The sequence below is a fragment of the Odocoileus virginianus genome, chromosome 28, assembly GCF_023699985.2.
Source record: "Odocoileus virginianus isolate 20LAN1187 ecotype Illinois chromosome 28, Ovbor_1.2, whole genome shotgun sequence".
NCBI lineage: Eukaryota > Metazoa > Chordata > Mammalia > Artiodactyla > Cervidae > Odocoileus > Odocoileus virginianus.
The window spans coordinates 18,425,827-18,441,518 of NC_069701.1; the positions used below are offsets into that span (position 1 = coordinate 18,425,827).

The following is a 15,692-nucleotide window of genomic DNA, read 5'->3' on the forward strand; positions in this document are numbered from 1 at the left end:
ATCTTTTCTACACTATAATGCTCCAGACAGGTGATTTTCTTTTTAATGTTCTTATCTTTGTGTTTTGTGGAATTTATTAACTCATGTGCAAGATACCACTAACTGTGATTCAGTTTACTAATCAATATGTCATCTGAACTTTGACTTCTAAGCAAGGTCTGAAAACAAAAATCTGTACAATCACACAATTGTTTCATTTATATCATTATTTGGTAGCTAAGTAACTGGGTTTTTAGAGTACGAGTTTGGAAAGCAAAGAATTAAAAGTTAAAACTAGAAGTGTATTGGGCAGTGGCAATAAATTTACCTTGTACAATTCAGCAGACAGAATTGTATTATTATATTATTCCATGCTGTATAAACATAGGAGAATGGAGACTATAACCAATCAAAATCACTATGGTCATCTTTAACATTATTTAACAACAGAAGGCAATTATGTCCTATCTATAGAGTGTATTTCTTCTACTCTTGAAGTTTCAAAATGATCATTTGATATTTCAACTGCAATTTATTCAAGAAAGTTTAATCTGTTGAATTGCAAAAAGCTTAGAGGTTCCAGTTATAAAACAATATAAAAGTAAAATAAGAAGTTAAAACAGTCACATAGGTAGTATGTGCCAATGCATTTATATAGCTTTCCAAGCTCCTTCTAATTCCCACTGATTTAATGAATTGCCAATACTTTTCAAATTCACATAATAAATCTTTTGACATAGTATTAATATAATACTGTACTAGTCTTTATATTAATTTATCAGTTGATTTATGGCAGAAACCAACACAATACTGTAAAGCAATTATCATCTAGTCAAAAATAAATAAATTTAAAATGTATATATGTATGTATTAGTCGTTCAGCCGTGTTCAACTCTTTGTGACCCCAGGGACTGTAGTCTGCAGGCTTCTCTGTCCATGGGATTCTCCAGGCTAGAATACTGGAGTTAGTTGCCATTCCCTTCTCCAGGGGATCTTGCCAACCCAGGGATCGAACATAGGTCTCCTGCATTGCAATTCTTTACCATCTGAGCCACCAGGGAAGTCCAATTAAAGTAAATAAATAAATAAAAACAAGCAACAAAAAATAAAATATTGATGTGCGCCAGGGAAATGAAATAATATTCTATAAAATAAAGATCAGTAGCCCTGTTTTCACTGACTTAGACAAGGCTGTGGTCCCTGTGATCAGACTGTCTAGTTGTTTGTGATTGCACTCATCTCACACGCTAGTAAAGTAATGCTCAAAATTCTCCAAGCCAGTCTTCAGCAATACGTGAACCAAGACCTTCCAGATGTTCAAGCTGGTTTTAGAAAAGCCAGAGGAACCAGAGATCAAATTGCCAACATCTGCTGGATCATCGAAAAAGCAAAAGAGTTCCAGAAAAACATCTATTTCTGCTTTATTGACTATGCCAAAGCCTTTGACTGTGTGGATCACAATAAACTGGAAAATTCTGAAAGAGATGGGAATACCAGACTGCCTGACCTGCCTCTTGAGAAACCTATATGCAGGTCAGGAAGCAACAGTTAGAACTGGACATGGAACAACAGACTGGTCCCAGATAGGAAAAGGAGTATGTCAAGGCTGTATATTGTCACCCTACTTATTTAACTTATATGCAGAGTACATCATGAGAAACACTGAGCTGGATGAAGCACAAGCTGGAATCAAGATTGCTGGGTGAAATATCAATAACCTCAGATATGCAGATGATACCACCCTTATAGCAGAAAGTAAAGAAGAACTAAAGAGCCTCTTGATGAAAGTGCACGAGGAGAGTGAAAAAGTTGGCTTAAAGCTCAACATTCAGAAAACAGATCATGGCATCTGGTCTCATCACTTTATGGCAAATAGATGGGCAAACAGTGGAAACAGTGACTGACTTTATTTTTCTGGGCTCCAAAATCACTGCAGGTGGTGACTGCAGCCATGAAAATAAAAGACGCTCCTCAGAAGAAAAGTTATGACCAACCTAGACAGCATATTAAAAAGCAGGGACATTACTTTGCCAACAAAGGCCCATCTAGTCAAATCTATGGTTTTTCCAGGAGTCATGTATGGATGTGAGAGTTGGATTGTGAAGAAAGCTGAGCGTCGAAGAATTGATGCTTTTGAACTGTGGTGTTAGAGAAGACTCTTGAGAGTCCCTTGGACTGCAAGGAGATCCAATCAGTCCATCCTAAAGGAGATCAGTCCTGGGTGTTCATTGGAAGGACTGATGGTGAAGCTGAAACTCCAATACTCTGGCCACCTGAGGTGGAGAACTGACTCATTAGAAAAGACCCTGATGCTGGGAAAGATTGAGGCAGGAGGAGAAGGGGACAACATAGGATGAGATGGTTGGATGGCATCAGCAACACAATGGACATGGGTTTGGGTGGACTCCATGAGTTGGTGAAGGATAGAGAGACCTGGCGTGCTGCGGTTCATGCGGTCGCAAAGAGTCAGATACGACTGAGCAACTGATCTGAACTGAACTGAGCCCTGGTTTTGGAATTAGACAAATCTGGCTTCAAATCCTAACTATGCTTCTTGAAAATTAGGAATGAGATATTGGTTACCCAAAAAACATTGTCTTGTTTCTTCATTGTATCCTGATATTGTTGATGATAACAAAGTGCGAATGTGCATACCTGCTCATGCATCCGACTCTGCCACCCCATGGACTATAGCCCGTCAGGCTCCTCTGGTCCATTGAATTTTCCATGCAAGAATACTGGAACACATTGTCATTTCCTACTCCAGTGGATCTTCTCAACCCAGGGATCAAAACCTCATCTCCAGCATTGACAGAAGAATTCTTTACCACTTGCGCAACCTATGAAGTCGGCAAAATCGTGAATACAAAAGCGCATATTTTGTTCCACATCACGTGCCTCTGAACAATGAGTTGTGAGTTGAAGATGTCAATGTCTAAGATTTCTGAAAAAGCTTCTTAAAGTGGAGTGAAATAACAGCATTTTTCTTTGAAGTTTTCTCCTTTTCTTTCTTCTAATATAAAATTTGATTGATTTTACATGACAGATTCCACTCTGAGGAAAAAAGCCCATGCTGAGGACAGCCAAGCTTTTGGAAAAAGGAGTCTTAGACTCCTAATGCCATCATGGAGCTACCATCCCATATCTGGAATTCCTTCCTTCAGACTTCTCATGATATGAACAAACTAAACTGTACTTGAAGCCACTGTTTATAAGTTTCATCTTGGAACTGGATGTAATTTTTAACTTATATACTAACTGTATCACTACAGGCATAAACACGAATCACAGTACCTCTGAATTTCATGTTTTTCACTAATAAAGAAGGTATAATAGCAATAATTAGTTTTCAAACTTGGGGGAAGGATAAATTAACAAAAAAACACATTTAAGTAAACTGCTTATTATAATGCCTGCCACAAAATTTACATTTATCATTAATTTTGTCATATTTAAAACGTGTGTGTATGTGTGTGTGTGTATGTGTATATATATATATATATATAAATATATATATAATAATTTCTTACTTTTAAATCTTTTTATTTTACATCTGATGGATCAAGGTAGATTTCAAGATATTTGATTACTTAATTATAAGATAGGGTTAATCTTATATTATTATATCTGCATTTTTATTTTTAATTCCTTCAATATATCTAATCAAGGAACAGAATTTACAAGACATGCTATGCCTCTGGTATATTGAAAGAAACGTATAATGCATTTTCTTTAAAGAGCTGCTTCTTTTCCCCAAATTTGCTTTAATTTTATAATCTTGTAAATTCCTCTGAGTGAAAATTTCTGTTCATCTCAAAATGCAGAAAAGAATGTCTCTGTCAAAACCAGAGGCACAACAGTTTTCAAAAAGACATAACTTAAAATATTAAGCTCAATATAATAATTTATACATTGTAAGCTAATAGTGTCATAATATTTTTATTTGCAAAGGTTCTTAAAAGACAGAGCGGTGTCATTTTTTGGCAGGAGCTGACATTTTTTCAAATACAGAAGTAAATTAAGATAGTCACCATAGCAAAGTTGCTAATTATACTAAGAGGCAAATTTACATAAAAACTATCCAGATTGAACAAATAAATGTCAGAGGCATGGACTCTTAAATATTCTGTGAAGAGATGTATCATCTATTATTGTTTATAGACTATTTTCTTTAAATAGTGATTGATTTCTTAAGATTTAATAAATGATATTTTAAAGATTAATCATATTCATTATACTTCTATTAATCATAGAAGTTAACAAGTTTATTATAATATTTATATCTAATACTTCAAGCAATTTATCTCTATAAATAACTAACTTAACTTACTGTTAAGTACATTTACCAGTTCCCTCTTTTTTCAACTTTATTTAACTATCTTACCTGTATACTCTAAAAGTCAATTCTCTATGATTCATTGGAAAATAATATTATCATTCTTAGTTTATTTGGATGAATATTTCCCATTTGCAACTTCGGTACTCTCTGATTATCATTTTGTCAATTACTTCTAAAGCAGCAATCTTGACATTAACAATTAAGCACAGTCTATTCATATAAGTTTTATTTTTAATAAATCTTTATGAAAGCCTCAAATCTTGATTATTATTCATTCCCTATCTCACTTAATAGATAACTAAAACATTTTAAACATAAAGCAAATATATCAGAGTGCAAAAAAAAAAAAAGAAAATTCTAGTCAAAATTGAGAGGTTACACATTGTTTTTAGTATATGTTTAACAAGAAACACATGCTAGAGAAATTGAACTTTCTTTAGGTTAAGTAAAGTTTCATTTATTTCATTCATTGGTTTATTTAGAATTATTGAGTGGATATCAAAATCCTTTTATGGCATATGATATGTGATAAGAAAAGAGACTGTGAATGTCTTGAGTGCAGGATCCCTGATCAAGTGAATTTTTAATCTTCTGTCCTTAGCAAAAGAAAGGATGTCAGAGAAAAACAAATGAAAGAAAATTGAAGGGGAATAAAAAGAGAGAGGTACCCTGACAAGGAAGAGAGGAAGGTAAAACAGACAAAAGACAATGTAGTAGTGTTCTGTGGTGATTAAAAGTTTTGTATATGGTGGGAGATAAACCTGATCATGACTGTAGGTTTTCCTACTAACAAACCATGTAATCTTTTCCTCTCATTTTCTCCTCTGCATAGCATATAACAGGAGGTACTTCATTGAGTATTTTGGGGTTTAAATAGATTATGCAGCTAAAGTGCTTAAGACAGTGTCTCAGTAAAGAAAAATAGAAACACTCATACATGGCAGTTACCAGTATATGGCAAAATATATCACAGGAAACATGAGTCTTGACATTTACTCTATCCAATCTCTGTGTTATAATATAAATGAGGAAATCAAGACCAAGTCAATGAAATATGACAATAATGTCAAATTAAATGAGCTTATTATATTAAATACTAAGCAATTTCATTGAGAATACATCACTCAAATAATGAACTCCAAAATACAGCAATCGGCCATGCAAATACAGAAAAAGAAAATCGACCAGAGAAATGTAGATGTATATATGATGGACAATAATAAAAGTACAGTTAAAGGGGGGCCAGGATAAGCACCCTGAAATTACTGTAAAATTGCACAGGAAAAGTTAAACAGGCCAGGGATACGTAATTAAGACTACTACAATAAGACAGTGATTGAAAGGAACTAGGAGCTCTGTAAGTTAGGAGAGCTTGTAAGCATCTGGGTGAATTAGTGGTAAAGTACTGGAGTGTATTAGGAAGGAGTCTGGTCAGTATGATTAGGTCATCTACATTGACCAATGGACAGTTGTCACAGTTAGGTTTCTATGCTCACAAAAATAATGGGAAATAGGGATGCTGTCTTTCTTGATGATTATATTTGATAGAGATGGCTCCCAAGTCTTTGGGTGAAGTTTTACAGCTTAAAGGGGCAGAGGAAGAATTTACAGCTGCAAGTTTGTAAAGACCAGAAAAAAAAAAGGAGCATATATCCAGTAAGAAACCTGTCTAAAGTTTAGTCAAGGAGAATGTTGAGCTTGTTTTGGCCATTACTTTATGATTATTCTTTGCTAAGTTAAAGCATTTATGCCCTTTCCTCATGACCATCTCTTTCTATCAGAAATGGAATAGCCCTCATAGTCAACAAAAAGTCCAAAATGCAGTACTTGCATGCAATCTCAAAAATGATAGAAAGATCTCAGTTTGTTTCCAAGGCAAACCATTCAATATTACATTATCACAGTAATCCAAGTCTATGCCCCAACCACTAATGCCAAAGAAGCTGAACTGTTTTATGAAGATCTACAAGACCTTCTAGAACTAACACCCCCCAAAAGATGTCCTTTTCATCACAGGGGACTGGAATGCAAAAGTTGAAAGTCAAGAGACACCTGGAGGCAAGTTAGGCCTTGGAGTACAAAATGAAGCAGGGCAAAGGCTAATAGAGTTCTGCCAAGAGAACACACTGCTCATAGCAAATGCCCTCTTCCAATAACACAAGAGACGATTCTACACATGGACATCACCAGATGGTCAATATCGAAATCAGATTGATTATATTCTTTGCAGCCAAAGATGGAGAAGCTCTCTACAGTCAGCATAAACAAGACCAGGAGCTGACTGTGGCTCAGATCATGAACTCCTTATTGCTAAATTCAGACTTAAATTGAAGAAAGTAGGGAAAACCACTAGGCCATTCAGTATGACATGAATCAAATCCCTTTGATTATACAGTGGAAGTGACAAATAGATTCAAGGGGTTAGATCTGATAGAGTGCTTGAAGAACTATGGATGGAGCTTTGTAACACTGTATGTATATGTATAAAATAGATATCTATGTTAAACAGATAACTAATGAGAATCTTCTGTATAGCACAGGGAACTTTACTTAATACTCTGTGGTGACCTAAACGGGAAGGAAATCCAAAAAAGAGGGGATATTTGTGTATATATAATGATTGCCCAAAGAAGTTCAATATCAAAGAATATTCAAACTACCCTACAATTGCACTCATTTCATATGCTAGCAAAAGTTATGCTCAAAATCCATCAAGCTAGACTTTAGCAGTAGGTGAAGTGAGAACTTTCAGATGCACAAGCTAAGGTTAGAAAAGGCAGAAGAACCAGAGATCAAATTGACAACATTTGTTGGATCATGGAGAAAGTAAAGGAATTCCAGAAGAAAAAATCTACTTTTGCATCATTGATTATGCTAAAGCTTTTAACTGTGTGGACCACAAAAATTTGTCAAAAATTCTTAAAAGAGATGGGAGTACCATCCTAACTCTCTCATGTGAAACCTGTATGTGAATCAAGAAGCAACAAAATCAGATATGGAAAGAGAGACAGCTTCAAAACTGTGAACAGAATATGTCAAGGATGTATATTATCACTTTGCTTATTTAACTTATATACAGAGTAAATCATGTGAAATGCCTGGATGGATGAATCACAAGCTGGAATCAAGGTAGCCAAGAGAGACATCAACAACCTCAGATATGCAAATAATACCATTTTAATGGCAGAAAGTGAAGAGGAACTGAAGAGCTTCTTCAGTGGTGTGAGGTGAGGGTGAGGTTGAGGAGAGTGAAAAAGCTGGCTTAAAACTATATTCAATAAACTAAGATCATGGTATCTGGTTCCATCACTTCATGGCAAATAGATTGGGCAAAAAGTGGAAACAGTGACAGATTTTAGTTTCTTGAGCTCCAAAATCACTATGGATGATGACTGCAGCCATGAAATTATAAGATGCTTGCTCCTCGGAAGAAAAGCTATGACCAACCTATATGGCATATTAAAAAGCAGAGCCATTACTTTGCTGATAAAGGTCCATATAATGAAAGCTATGGTTTTTCCAGTAGTCATGTAAGGATGTGAGAGTTAGATCATAAGGAAAGCTGAGCACCAAAGAACTGATGCTTTCAAACTGTGGTGCTGGAGAAGACTTCTGAGAGTCCCATGGATAGCAAGGAGATAAAACCACTCAGTCCTAAAGGAAATCAACCCGGAATATTCATTGGAAGGACTGTTGCTGAAGATGAATCTCGAATACTCTGGCCACCTGATGTGAAAAGCTGACTCTGGAAAACACCTTGAAGTTAGGAAAGATTGAAGGCAAAGGAGAAGCAGATGGCAGAGGATGAGATGGCTAGATGGCATCCCTAACCCAATGGACATGAATTTGAACAAACTCTGGGAGACAGTGGAGGGCAGAGAAGCCTAGTGTGCTGCAGTCCGTGGGGTTGCAAAGAGTCGGACAAGACTTAGCGATGGAACAGCAACGACAACACAGCTGATTCATTTGCCAACAGAAGCTGGCACGGGAGTGTAAGCAACGATACTCCATTAAGGACACAGAGATAATGGGGATTTTATATACCTGTTTCTATACTCATATCACATTCTTGAAAATGCTTTCTGAGAGATGGTTTAAAGGAATTAGAAACATATCATTCTTAGGGAAGTGTTTGGGGCTAAGCAACAAAGTACACCCTATATTTTTCCTATGTCAGTAGATGGATACAGCTTTCAAAAGCCTAGTAAAATCAGTAGAAGAGTATAGGAGACTTAGTGGGTCCCTTATCAAGAAATTAAAAAGATAATTTTTGAACTTCAAAAAGTATGAGTAAAGAACAAAAACAAAGACGAGCATAAGGCAATTATATTTTTCTAACCTATTAAATCATATGCCTGTGTTGCTTTCATTACACAGCAAATTAACTAGTAATATGCTCACTGATTTATACCGCAGATGCCTAATACCTGGCTTAAGGAATGTGACACCCAACGTTGAACCCAAACTAAACAGATAATCACTTATAACACAAATCTGGAGACAAATACTAACTCTAGTTTGGAGTTAGCACTTGAGTTAAATTTATTTGCTAAGACAAACATAACATTTGAGCAAGGAAACATTTTTATGATATGTAAATGCCTTTTAGGGTACAGTGAGAGGTATAATAGGTACACACTGGAGGAAAACTCTGAAGGGCTGTCTGGACAAGGAGCACAGGCCAATTTCAAATTTGTTTTTTAAGCAAATATTCCTTTGCCCCAGAAGTGCTAAATAAAGGAGATCACTTTTTTCGTACATAAGAAATCACAAACTCTAAGAGCCAAAATGTGTCTTAAGAGACACTTCATGCAACTTTTAATCAGAACCATCTGTTCTCCATGCCACCACCAAGATTGGAATCCCATGTTCTTCCTCAATATCTTTGTAGTTGAGAAAATCATTGCTCCTTGTGGCGACCCATCTGATCTTTAAGAAGCCTAAGATGCTGGATTTTTTTTTTTTTCCTTTGAATAGAATAGTAGTCTTTTTGTCTAAGACTTTCATCTTGCCTTCACTGATACTATCATGATCCCATGGGAATCCACAGAATGACTTTTATTTTTTCATGTGTTAGTTTTTTAATATGTGATGATAGGTTTTTACCTTCCATATTATCCTTCCTATTTCCTATAACTATATAATTAGATAAATCCTTTCTTATCTGACCTTAAGTTTCCTAACATACAAAAGAAAAAGTAAAAACAAATACTTTAATGGCAAAACATCTTATATATGAAAAGTTAGTAGTTAAGTTTGAAGCCCCAACTTTTAGCTTTCCTACTGGCTGCCTTGAAACCTGTCAAGGGAATATACCTGTAGACATCAAAAGGTATATAGAAGAGAGACTGAGAAACATCAAGATGTATTTATATGGCTATAAATTTCCATACTCTTTCCTATGTGAATTATCTATTTTAGCCACTGTTGAAGTAAATTCATTTCACTCTTTCCGGACATGCCCCAATTTGTTGAAATGCAAGATGAGTGTTTCCCATTTTAAAAATCAGTCAACTTCAATATTAGATTCAAAATATACAAACTATTTTAATATGAAGGCTTTTTTCTTGCCTTTGTATCAGGAAAAAAAAAAGAATCTATACTAAAAGAAATAGTACTTTCCTTTTTAACATTTTAAAATTATTTATAACATTATATGCTTCCCGTGTATGATTTTATAATTCAGCTTCGGTATATACTACAGGATGTGTGTGTGTGTTAGTCACTCAGTCATGTCTGACTCTTTGTGACTCCATGAACTGCAGACCATCAGGCTCCTCTGTCCATGGGATTTTCTAGGAAAGAATACTGGAGTAGGTTGCCATTCCCTTCCCCAGGGGATCTTCCCAACCCAGGAACTGAACCTGGGTCTCCTTCATTGCAGGCAGATTCTTTACCATCTAAGCTACCAGGGAATCCCATACTACAAGCATACTTACCAACAAAAGTTTAGTATTCATCCATCACCATACTGTTGATTCTGTTTACCCATTTTGCCCTCTTTCCAACCCCCTTCGGTAGCCACTGTTTTTTCTCTATGTGTTTGTTTTGCTTGTTTTTTCATTTTTGATGCTAAATATGAATATAATTATATGGTATTTGTCCATCTGACTTACTTCATTTAGCTTAATACCCTCAAGGTCCATCCATTCTTGCCAAATGGCAAAATTTCATTTTTTTAATGGCTGAATAGTAGTCCATATATATATATACACACACACACACATACAATTTCTCCTTATCCATTCATCCGTCAATGGACACTCATGCTGTTTCCACATCTTGACTAAATATAAATGTTATGATGAACACAGAAGTGCATGTATCTTTTCAAATTAATGTTTGTGTATTTTTCAGATAAATATCCAGAAGTAGAATAGCTGTATCATATGGTAGTACTATTTTTAATTTTTTTTGAGGAATCTGCATACTGTTTTCGATAGTCATTGAACCAATCTTCATTTCTACCAATAGGGTATAGGGTTTCTATTTTCTTCAAGCCCTCCCAACACTGGATATTTCTTGAATTTTTGCATACTAACAGGCATGAGGTGGTATTTCATTGTAGTTTTTATTGGTATTCCCCTAATAATTAGTAACGTTATACATCTATTCATGTGCTTGTTAGCCATTTGTACGTCTTGTTTGGGAAAAATGTCTATTCAGCTCCTCTGCCAATTGTTCTATGATCAACATGTAGGTCCATTCAAAGGTATTTTTTATTTTCTGCTCTATTTCCTGTGTAGAGATTACATTTTTCCCCCTAAATTTCCATGCTTTGCAATTTCTTTATTGTCATTGTGGAAACTGGACATTTTACATAATTTATGTAGCAATTATTTTGTACTACATTGATAAATTCTAAATCTAAACTTAATTATCTTTCCTTTTCTTTAAAATGACTAATTTTACCAGGTAAGGAACTATTTTTAGTTAAACATTTAACCTTGAAAACCATCATTTATGACTCTTCTAGGTTTTAATATTTTGGAGAAGTTTAAAATTTTGTACTTCTTCATTTATAGTTAAAATATTTCACTTTGTTTTTGTTTACTAATGAAGTACTTTGTTTTATTTTGCTTTCTTCACCTACAAATTTATAATATTATTTATTCCTGTAATTAAAACTTTTTTCCACCTAGATTATTAGTTTTGTCCTTTAAAAATATTGATTTGGAAAAAAAATATATTGATTTGGTAACCAGTGAAAACTTTAGAAGTGTACCCTCAGTTATCTGGTACCATACATGTGATAATATTTTTTCTGTCTATTTGTTTTAGTAGGCTATTAAAGAATATGTGAACCTCACAAATATTTCACTATTCTTGATCATTATACATTTTCTTCGACTAGAATTTGTTTTGCTATCTACCCTGCAAATATATACAGGCACAAGGATGGTGAGTAGAATTTCCTCAGTTACTTTCACTGTCAGAATGATTTATTTTGAATCTCTTTTGCATCTTAAGCATCAAGGATGTTTCTAAAACATTTCACGTCTTCAGATCTTTCCTTCTTTTTTTGAATCTACTACTCTGGGGCAAGCAGATACAGCAAGCTTTCTTGTTAGCCAGGTCTATACACAAAGTCAGAGGATGATTACATTTAGTCTCCTCAATAGTTATCTGTCTTGTATCTTAATGTCAATCCAATTGTATGACAGAGGATGCCTTTAATGGTTACCTAAAAACTCTTCTTATCCTACTTTTAAGTATAGTACAAACAACAAGAAAAATAATACTCTGTGAATCCAATGGTTTCATCATTTTCTCTATGCTTTCCTTCTGTTCAGATCTTAGACCACGAAATTAGGTAGTCTCAGATGAATTTTTTCCAGAGCTCATTGAGAAATTCATTTCTTTGTGCAATGATGCATACGTGTTCAGTTGTGTCCAACTCTTTGTTACCCCATGAACTGCAGCCCACCATGCTCTTTCTGTTTTGGAATTTTCCAGGCAAGAATACTGGAGTGGCTTGCTATCTCCTACTCCAGGATATCTTTCAACCCAGGGATGAAACCTGTGTCTCTTGCATTGGCAGGCTCATCTTTTACCTCTGTGCCATCTGGGAAGCCCTGATGAACAGTAGACCTAATTTATCTTAAATATACACATTTACAAAGTCATAAGAATTAACTAACAAAGTTTATCTTTGGTAACCAAAATGAGAAAATGTCCCTTGATTACACATTCTCAGAAGATATTATTAGCTGAAAAGATCAAATAATCACTTAAAAATTGTTAGAAACTTTCTGTTGGTTGCAATATAATTATTGATCTACATGCTATCTAAAAGCAAAGCTCTGGGTGCCCCTCAGGTACTAAACCAGCTGCAGCTTCTAGATAAATGAGACTGGCCAGCTATGAATACCTATACCATTTTGCTCTGATTTCTGGCTTGGGGCATGCATATATGCTGCTCTTTCTGAAGGCTTAAATAAGATCAGAATGAAATATTCAACATAAAAATATAATTGAGAATGTCACCTCAAAAAGGAATTACTTGTGTGACATGTCCAAATGATTCAGTATTTTTTTAATAGTCCAAACAGAATGTTATATTTTTATAACACTATTTTGTAAAATGATGTCTTTGATAGCTTCTTCTTATAAGCCTAAATCCTAATTTCAGTGCTATTAAAATCAAACCTTCCTTTTTAGTGATGCACTTTGTGCTAACAACCTAAAATTAGGAGGCTAGATGTCACATAATACTGGTTTTACTCTTTGAATGAGGAAGGAGAAAAACTTTCAGAATTTCAGAACTTGTATATTTGCATATTAAAGCCTGCAAAGCGCACTGCAAGAGTTCACACCTAGAACTCAAAGCTTGTTTCTTATTTGATTATAAGCCTTTGAGAGGAAAAATTATATATTCATACCTCAAGCCTTGCACACTTTCAAATCTAGAAGTAATACTTTGAGAGAGGGAATCAAGTAAACAGCATAGTTCAGTATTAATGTCAAATTAACTGAACTGTTCTCAGGTTTAATTTGAACTCTGAACTTTAAGAACTAATAATTTCTCTAGGTTTCATTATTTCTTTTAAGGAAAAAAGTGGAGGAGTTCAATTTGAAGACTAAGCTATATTCTATTTAACCATCATTCTGCTTCACTAATGACTCTAATTAGAGTTATAAGTGTATAATTCATAAATAATGTGAAATAATATAAAACAGAGTTAAATCATGGAGCAGGAACTATCTGCCTCTACAATTATATATATATTTTTTAATTTTTCTTGTTCACACAACATATTAACCTATCTTCTTCCATTTTCCTATGCTTCTAAAGAAGACTTGGCTTTCTGGAAATTGAGGTTAAGGTCAAATGACTAACAGAAAAATGCCTATCAGCTGTGACTATGATGACAATTTGAGGGACAAGAGAACTACAATATGAGGGTGGCAATGTTGTTCAGTTGCTCAGTCTTGTCCAACTCTTTGTGATGCCATGCACAGCAGCACACTATGGCTTCCCTATCCTTCACCATCTCCCAGAGCTTGCTCAAACTCATGCCCATTGAGTCAGTGATGCAATCCAACCATTTCATCCTCTGACATCCCATTCTCCTCCTGCTTCTATCTTTCCCATCATCAGGGTGTTTTCCAATGAGTCAGCTCATCGCATAGGTGGCCAAAGAATTGGAGTTTCAGCATCAGCCTTTTCGATGAATATTCAGGACTGATTTCCTTTAGGATGGACTGGTTGGAACTCCTTGCAGTCCAAGGGACTCTCAAGTCTTCTCCAACACCACAGTTCAAAAGCATCAATTCTTTGGTGCCCAGACTTCTTTATGGTCCAACTCTCACATCCACACATGACCACTGGAAAAACCAAAGCTTTGACTATACAGACCTTTGTTGGCAAAGTAATGTCTCTGCTTTTTAAGTATGTTGAGTCGGTCATAGCTTTTCTTCCAAGGAGCAAGTGTCTTTTAATTTCATGGCTAAAGTCACCATCTGGCAGTGATTTTGGAGTCTCTCAATGTTTCCATTGTTTCCCCATCTATTTGCCATGAAGTGATGGGACTGGAGGCCATGATCTTGGCTTTTTGAATGTTGAATTTTAAGTCAGCTTTTTCACTCTCTTTTACCTTCATCTAAAGACTCTTTAGTTCCTCTTCGCTTTTTGCCATAAGGGTAGTGTCATGAATCTGAGGTTATTGATATTTCTCCTTATAATCTTGAGTCCACCTTGTGATTCATCCAACCACTCATTTGGCATGATGTACTCTGTATAAAAGTTAAATAAAAAGGTTGACAATATGCAGTCTTGACACACTCCTTTCCCAATCTGACCCAATCTGTTGTTACATGTTCTGTTCTAACTGATGCTTCTTGAGCTGTATACAGGATTCTCAGGAGGCAGGTAAGGTGTTCTGGCATTCATATATCTTTGAGAATTTTCCACAGTTTGCTGTGATCCATACTGTCAAAGGCTTTAGCATAGTCAATGAAACAGAACTAGATGTTCTAGAATTCTCTTGCTTTTTCAGCGATCTAACAGATGTTGGCAATTTGATCTTTGGTTCCTCTGCTTTTTGTAAATCCAGCTTGTAAATCTGTAAGTTCTTGGTTCCCATGCTGTTAAAGCCTAGCTTGTTGGATCTGGAGCATGACCTTGCTATTATGTGCAATGAGTGCAATTGTGCAGTAGTTTGAACATTCTTTGGCATTGCCCTTCTTTGGAATTGGAATGAAAACTGAACTTTTCCAGTCCTGTGGCCACTGCTGAATTTTCCAGATTTGCTGGCATATTGAGTGCAGCACTTTCACAGCAACATCTTTGAGGATCTGAAATAGCTCAGCTGGAATTCCATCACCTCCACTAGCTTTGTTCACAGGGATGCTTCCTAAGGCCCTCTTGACTTCACATTCCTAGATGTCTGACTCTAGGTGAGCAATCACACCATCATGGTTATCTGGGTCATGAAGATCTTTTTTGTATAGTTCTTCTGTGTGTTCTTGCCACCTCTTCTTAATATCTTCTGTTTTGTCCATACCATTTATATCCTTTATTGTGCCTATCTGCATGAAATATTCCCCTGGTATCTCTAATTGTTTTGAAGAAATATCTAGTCTTTCCTCTTCTGTTGTTTTCCTCTATTTCTTTGCATTGGTCATTAGGAAGGCTTTCTTATCTCTCCTTGCTATCTCCTTTGGAACTCTTCATTCAGATGGATATATCTTTCCTTTTCTCCTTTACCTTTCACTTCTCTTCTTTTCTCAGCTATTTGTAAGGCCTCCTCAGGCAACCATTTTGCCTTTTTGCATTTATTTTTCTTGGGATGGTTTTGATCACCACCTCCTGTAACATGTTACGAACCTCTGTTCATAGTTCTTCAGGCACTCTGTGTATGAGATCTAATCC

At 35.4% G+C, this 15,692-nt stretch overlaps 1 protein-coding gene across 3 annotated transcripts in view; it reads right to left on the bottom strand.

Annotated features, from left to right (window-relative positions):
* Positions 1–15,692, bottom strand: part of LUZP2 (leucine zipper protein 2) — a 478,324-nt gene that overhangs the window by 405,723 nt on the left and 56,909 nt on the right. The gene's annotated exons all lie outside the window — the stretch shown is intronic.